Source organism: Periplaneta americana, chromosome 13 (assembly GCF_040183065.1).
Source record: "Periplaneta americana isolate PAMFEO1 chromosome 13, P.americana_PAMFEO1_priV1, whole genome shotgun sequence".
In the NCBI taxonomy this organism is placed as follows: Eukaryota; Metazoa; Arthropoda; class Insecta; order Blattodea; family Blattidae; genus Periplaneta; species Periplaneta americana.
This window is the reverse complement of record NC_091129.1, coordinates 93,949,718-93,958,109: the sequence shown is the minus strand read 5'-3', so window position 1 is coordinate 93,958,109 and position 8,392 is coordinate 93,949,718.

Below are 8,392 nucleotides of genomic sequence, written 5' to 3'. Positions count from 1 at the left end.
GACAATCCTGAGATTGTGATGAGAATAATCGCTTGGAAGGCGAATATTTTGATACATTTATGTCGTCATTGCTGATCACGTGATCAGAGTCCGCATGTTATCATTATTTACGATTATGCGATGTTTCGTATTATTATTATTATTATTATTATTATTATTATTATTATTATTAAAAATACCCAACATATATAGATGAGAAGACGATACCTGGCATGTGAGCTGTGCGATAGGGAAAGAATGAAGTATCAGAAAGAGAATTTGTTTCATGATGATTAATATTGTACGAATCTACACACACAGAAGTTCATCTCAGACTAAAGTCTATCTTCCCGTTCCATATCCATTGGTGATATAGCCACGGCACATGATAAGATCAAAGGACAAGTCTTACCTCCTCTACTATAACAAGCTAATTTGGCTATTATAACCTAACAAACACACAGGGATAAAGTTTCATGTCTTGCCTAATTATGATAATTTACACTCACTTGAAAGTCTCATATGCATATAAAATCTTAGGGCAGCCAAGAGTGGAGAATTCTTGGAATAGGAATAGTTGCTTAGAACATAAAAGTGGAGAAAAGAACATGGAAAAGGGATAAATACAGATATATAGAATAAATGCAAGATTCAGGTATGAATACAAACTAAAATGAAAAAAAAAAAAAAATCCATGTCAAAAATCTGTACAATTTTTTCTCAGGCCTATAATTTATATTTTGTGGGAGTAGGAACATTTCGAGAAGAATAAATTTTAACAAATTTGTAATAAGTCAAAAAATGTTAAATTTACACCGGAAGTATTAAATTGATAATAATGAAGCTTGGGAACATAAATGCTAATAAAAACAGGTTACTGTGTATAGAAAATTAAGTCTCTAGCTTGAAAATGCATAAAATATAAATTTCACCCATTTTATCTCTTTGGCCTCCCAAAATGCCACTGTCCCACGGTTGAGAATCACTGTTCGCATCTATGTTTTTTCTCTCTCTCTCTCTATCTCTCTCTCTCTCTCTCTTGTACGGAGAAGGTACGCGAAGGCTTACACTGCAGCAGGAGGTTTATTGTGCTTACCACTCTTATTCTGTGAATGATTCGGTAGCCGAACGACCGCTCTCTTGTACTGTACAAGTACAGCACGCTGCACAGTGAACTGAAAACAGGCTATGGTATGGATGACGATGATATGTTAATTAATGATGGCGAAATGAGTCGGAGGTCCAACGCGAATGTTACCCAGCAATTCTGCTTAAATTGGTTGAGGGAAAACGTCGGAAAATATCCCAACCTGATAACTTATCCCAACCAGGAACCGAACCCGGGTCAGACGCACTGACCGTTACTCCACAGCGGTGGACTCATCTATGTCTTAGCGAGAAGGGGCACCCTAATGTAAAGTAACGAAATGGAGGCCTCGTCATCAAAAATTTTGAGAAACACTGCTTTAGATTATGCCTGTGGCTAAATACTTCTTCAAAGATAGGATACGAAGTAACTATATCAGTTGTTTGATATTAGTTTGTATTTTTAAAATAATCTATTGTTTACTTATAGGTTACAAATGGCAACTGAGGATTGATAACATTTCATGTTTTGATAAAAGAAGGAAAATGTGATATATGTTACCCTCTGCCTGTCGGCATATGAGTCGGACTGACATCTAACGGAATATATAAGCCAGTTAATGCATACACATTAGTTGTCGGGATTCGATCCAATGATTCGAGACACCCGGATTTCTCGGTCGAATGGTTTTCCATCATCAATGCAAACTATTTACAATTCGTGGTCCCATAAACTGGACATAATTTGAAAGGTTCAATGTACACTCTCATCTATCATACTGATTATCACATCTGAATTTTAATACCTACAAATAGCTTTCATAACGGTGGTGTGCAGCTAGTGGTTTCTGAACCAAATGCAGAATAAATGTTCAATTGTTAGTTATATTTATTTCATCGTCACCAATTGAACTCTTTTCTTTTAGTAAAGGAGATAAGATGTCGATTTGATAACAAGATTGTTTCCTTATAGCAAGCTTTTCATTCAATTTACAACTTGCAATTTATTTATTCATTCATTCAAGACACCAGCTCAAAGAATGTGAGTGACCACAAGCGTCCTGAATGCAATGAACAAGTACAATATAATGTGATACTTGAAGCATTAAATAAAAAAGAAAGTTAATGTTTTAATTAATTAAAATAGAGATGATGATGTAATATTTGAAGAGAATCCTTAATAATATTTATAAGAATAGACATTACTTACTCACTTACTTACTTACTTACTTACTTACTTACTTACTTACTGGCTTTTAAGGAACCCGGAGGTTCATTGCCGCCCTCACATAAGCCCGCCATTGGCCCCTATCCTGAGCAAGATTAATCCATTCTCTATCATCATATCCCACCTCCCTCAAATCCATTTTAATATTATCTTCCCATCCCTAAAGGTCTTTTTCCCTCCGGCCTCCCAACTAACACACTATATGCATTTCTGGATTCGCTCATACGTGCTACATGCCCTGCCCATCTCAAACGTCTGCATTTAATGGTCCTAATTATGTCAGGTGAAGAATACAATGCGTGCAGTTCTGTGTTGTGTAACTTTCTCCATTCTCCTGTAACTTCATCCCTCTTAGCCCCAAATATTTTCCTAAGCACCTTATTCTCAAACACCCTTAATCTCTGTTCCTCTCTCAAAGTGAAAGTCCAAGTTTCAAAACCATACAGAACAACCGGTAATATAACTGTTTTATAAATTCCAACATTCAGATTTTTCGACAGCAGACAGGATGATGAAAGTTTCTCAACCGAATAGTAACAAGCATTTCCCATATTTATTCTGTGTTTAATTTTCTCCCGAGTATCATTTATATTTGTTACTGTTGCTCCCAGATATTTGAACTTCTCCACCTCTTTAAAAGAGAAATTTCCAACTTTTATATTACCATTTCGTACAATATTCTCGTCACGAGACATAATCATATACTTTGTCTTTTCGGGATTTACTTCCAAGCCTATCGCTTTACTTACTTCAACTAGAATTTCTGCGTTTTCCCTAATCGTTTGTGGATATTCTCCTAACATATTCACGTCATCTGCATAGACAAGCAGCTGATGTAACCCGTTCAATTCCAAACCCTCTCTGTTATCCTGGACTTTCCTAATGGCATACTCTAGAGCGAAGTTAAAAAGTAAATGTGAAAGTGCATCTCCTTGCTTTAGCCGACAGTGAAATGGAAACGCATCTGACAGAAAGTGACCTATACGAACTCTGCTGTACGTTTCACCGAGACACATTTTAATTAATCGAACTAGTTTCTTGGGAATACCAAATTCAATTAGAATATCATAAGAATAGATATTACATAATTAAAATTGATGTGAAGTTCCTTAAGATAATTCCATGTGAATTTTGTAATAGAACCTCTACTGCGAAACAGCAAACCAATGACATGTGTTTACGATGGATGTTGTACTTTTGAGAAAGATAAGGCAGACAAGGTTCATATATATATAGACTTCTTCTCAATATCAACTTCGGTGGCCTAATTTAGGTTCTTTTGGAAACGGATAATAGGGTCAAGAAGAAGAGCCCGTTTTAACGTCTGTTAATAGCAATAATGTCTGTCCGTCTAAAAGAAACATCTGATGATACAAAACGTACGAGTACTTCCTCATGAATCTCTCAATTTAAAGTTTTTAACGATGTCGCCAAAGCATGTCGTACACGATGATGTCTAGCATTGATCAGTAGCTCGCCTTTAGGGCATTGTCCAAGCACATGTCTAAGTGTTTCAAGCTCACTACAGTCTGGATGACGGCAGCGGGTTGTGCTTAGAATTCTGCCCGGTACTGCGCGAACCGCCGAAATATTGCTCGACAATTTTAAAGCACTGGTCCATTCTGAGGAAGCTAGGTCCTTTCGATTGCTTATCCATGAGTTACCCTTGGGAAGATCACTATAAACAATGACCCCTTTACTCGCAAGGTATGGTTTGTCCAAGTTTGGAATGCTTCATTTCTTAAGTGTTTACGAAGTTTACGACCTGACCAGTTGATAGCATCAATTGTGGTGATATTCAATTTTGACAGAACAGAAACTTTTTCACTTGCAAGGTCCCTAACAAAGTGGAGATGGCAGTCATCAACACGAAGAAGAGTAAGTTGCATGTAAGTCAACTAGTCATCATATATTTGTCTAAGAATTCGCTTATATTTAATTATTTTCTATTTGTTATTTGTAAAGTATTTAGGCCTACATCTAACTCAGAATTACGAACTACAGAACTTATATGTACAGCATGTTTCTAAAAATTGTTACCACTTATATAGGATTCACACTTAAAATAAAATTCAAAATTTCTCCACTTGTTCACCATTGTGCTCAACACATGTAAGGAACCTTTCCCATGTAGTATTCAGATTTCGGATACAGTTTTCTCGTGGAATTGCAGCATTATATCCGTTATTCTCTTTTCCAGATCGTCAATATTACTTGGCTTGATTGAATATAGACTACACGGTCTTTCACCATATCACACAGCCAAACATCACAGAGAATAAGATCCACCGAACTTGCTGGACCAATGTCCTCCTCTACCAATCTTTCTTCGTTGAAATATATTGTAAAAATACGTTCGGACATCCCGAGCAAAATGCGGTGGAGCATCGTGCAAGATTTTCCATGTAGTTGACCTGGAGAGAACAGATGCTGCACTGTATCGCCGTCTTGTTGATGTACGAATTTTCTAACTTGTATAATTTTGCCTGAAGATGATAATGGTGAAACCTTAGTCTCGCAACAGACGTTGTGGACTTTGCTTTATTCAAAAAGAAGAAGACTTTAGGGTATTGATATTATCCAATTATAATAAATCTACTTCTATGGTTTTAAAAATTAATTGCTTTAATATATTTATTATTAATCGCTTATTTTACGACGCTTTACCAACTGCTATTGTTATCTAGCATCTGAATGAGATGAAGGTGATATGCCAGCGAAATAAGTCTAGGATCCAACATCGAAAGTTACCAAGTACTTACTCTTAATGGCTTGAGGGAAAACACCGCAAAAACCTCAACCATATAATTTGTTCCAACCAGGATTTGGATCTGGGCCCGCTCGTTTTACGGTCACGCATGCTAACCGTTACTCCATAGCTGTGGGCTTTAATATACGGAAACTAGGAAAACCAGTTGGGAAGAGCTGAAGTTGTAGGCTGAAGAGCAAAAATTGATATACTCTTCGACATAAGTGAACGAGTTTCAGTTTTACGGCAGGCTTTGAATCTTCACGTGATCTAATGCCATAAATAGTGTGTGTATGAGAGACAGAAAGGCAATTTTTGTAGTAATGATTTCGTTTAATATTATAATATTACTTAATTGCATTTAATATACATGGCGTTCTTCTGCACCATGCATGAGAACTTAACAGAAATCTCAGTCTCTTCTCAAATATCTCTCATAGTAAAGAGTGCGGAAAAAACCAATTTCAAACAATTTGTGAGGCGATTGATGGCACCGAAAAAACTTGTTGTAATAGAAAACCATTGGCTGGAAATGCGTAATTATTTCCCTTTGGTGGTAAGTCCAATAGCATCGGTCGTTGTAGAATTAAGCAAATTCTTTAACACTATTGGAAGTGTGGCGTCTGTTGTACTCCATCACTTCATTGTGCCTACTTCTGCCAAGAATATATGCACAAATTTATTAGATCTTCCTACAATAGGTGCTACCAGAATTACTAGAAGTAATACCACTGCAGGTAAGTGAAGTTATTTGGTTCCAACGTGATGGGACTCCCCACTTTGCTGGTGGTGTACGATAATGTGTGGAGTAATGTTTGACAGTACGTGGATCAGAAGCGGAGGGCTAGTTTCGTAGCTTTTAAGGTCTCCATTTAAGATCTTCATTTTCTTTTTGAGAATAGTCGACCTGGTTGCGAGTTGGTATAGCGCTGGTCTTCTATGCCCAAGGTTGCGGGTTCGATCCCGGGCCAGGTCGATGACATTTAAGTGTGCTTAAATGCAACAGGCTTATGTCAGTAGATTTACTGGCATGTAAAAGAACTCCTGCGGGACAACATTCCTGCACATCCGGCGACGCTGATATCACCTCTAAAGTTACGAGCGTCGTTAAATAAACCATAGAATTAACACATTTTGAGAATACAGTGGAGAATTGATGTACTCCGCGCCATTAGAGTCTGAAGAAGATCTTATCGCTCGCGTTACTGAGGCTTTACAAATTATTAAAAACATATCTTGAGCGAAAACTACAGTCTTCCCTCCAAAGCTGTACTCATTGTTTGAAATTTCAACGTAGAAATGTTCAGATTTTTTGTAGTCTTCATACCCAAGGAATAACAATTCTTACAAAAAATAACTAATATTTTATTTAAGTATTCTGCCCAAGTGCAGATCTTTCACTACAAACCCAGCATTTTACAACATTTCCTATTTTCTGCCCTCCTCTTAGCCTCCGCAAATGATTCATATCTCTTAATGTCTTCTTTCATCTGATATCTTCTTCTCCCCCGAACTCTTGTCCCGTTCAACATTCCTTCCAGTGCATCTTTCAGTAGGCAGTTTCTTTTCAGCCAGTGACCCGACCAATTCCTCTTTCTCTTTCTGACCAGTTTCAGCACCATCCTTTCTTCATCCATTCTTCACAACGCAACTTCATTTCTTATTCTGTTTGTCCACTTCACACCCTCGATTCTTCTCCATAACCACATTTCAAATACTTCTATTCATTTCTCTTCCTTTCGTCGTAATGTCAATGTTTCTGTCACATACAATGCCACACTGCACACAAAGCACTTCACTAGTCACTTCCCTAGTTCTTTTCCCAGAGGTCCGCAGAAGATACTCCTTTTTTTTATTAAAAGCTTTCTTGACCATTGCTATCTTACTTTTGACTTCCTGGCTTCAGCTCATGTTACTGCTTATAGTACACCTTGAAGTTGTCCACTTGCTTTACTGCCTCATTTAGTATTCTGCTTTATTTTTCCATCGATAACCATGGTCATCGTCTTGTTTCCATCTATCCCATACTGTTCACAGCTATTATTTAGCTTCTGTAGTATACCCCTTAGTGTCGTCTCCTTTTCTGCTAACAACCCATATCATCAGCTAATCTTATGCACTTTATTCTTCTTCCTCCTACTTTTACCCCTACCATGTTCTGAAATAGTTCTTCACCAAATCCTCCAAGTAGATGTTGAACAGGCTAGATGATAAAGGGCATCCTTATCGTACTCCTCTCTATATTTCACTTCCTTCAGACATTTCTTCTCCCATCCTGACTTTCACTCTTTGTTTCATATATACTCGTAAGTTACTGAACAGCCTCCTGTCTTTCCAATCCACACTCTTCATGAAATCCATCAGTTTCTTCCAATCCACTCTGCCAAACACCTTTTTAGGTCCACAAATACTATATACACTTCTTTATTGTTCTTTAGGTATCTTTCGCCGATTGCTCGTAGTAGTCCAATTGCATCCCTTGTACCTTTCACCGAGTGCGATATCAGGCTGATAGTTCTGAACTCCTTACATTTCTTGGCATTATTTTTCTTCGGCATTGGCAGCAACAGCGTCTCCGTAAAATCTTCAGGCCATTCGCGTTTCCCATATATTTCGTTATGATATAATTTCCTTCTTGTTTTCACCCGAGCATTTCACTAACTCAATGGGGATTCCACCAACTCCTGTTGATTTCCCATTCTTCATTTTCCTAAGCGCTAGTTCAACTTCTTCTGATACGGTTGCTGTCTTCTATAGCTAACTTATATGAATTTTACTTTAATACAAACTATCAGTGTCATTGTGAGTGCTATATCAAACACCAGAATTCCAATGCTGATAAAGAAGTTCCTTATTTCTATAGTGATCGATACTATGGAACTTACGCTTTAGCAGTAAAGATCCTTAGTTTCCTACCTTCATGTCTCTCTATTGGTTCGATCCATCACTCATCAATTGTTTAAAAGCAGTATTTTTCGCACCATATAATATAAAGAACGTGATGTGATAAGCACTGCTTTGATGATACAGATCGGAATATCGATTTCATTCCCCCTCATTGGGACATTCTCTCCCACGCTTATGCAAATTTGCACCTGGACAAGACATGTCAGAAATGTCACAACAATCGCACATATCAACAGAAAGTGTTATTGAAAGCTTCATACCACTGAACTATTGGTTTCGGTATATGGATTTCACATGTTGCGAAAACAAATATAGGCCACACGCGCAATATCCACAGCAAACCATGACGTCATCAGAAACAAACTTTGTCGCTCTGTTCACTTAGGGTTGGTTGTAGGCAGTATTTCAAACTCTGACCTTTGTCATATGTGGAACTTCAACAC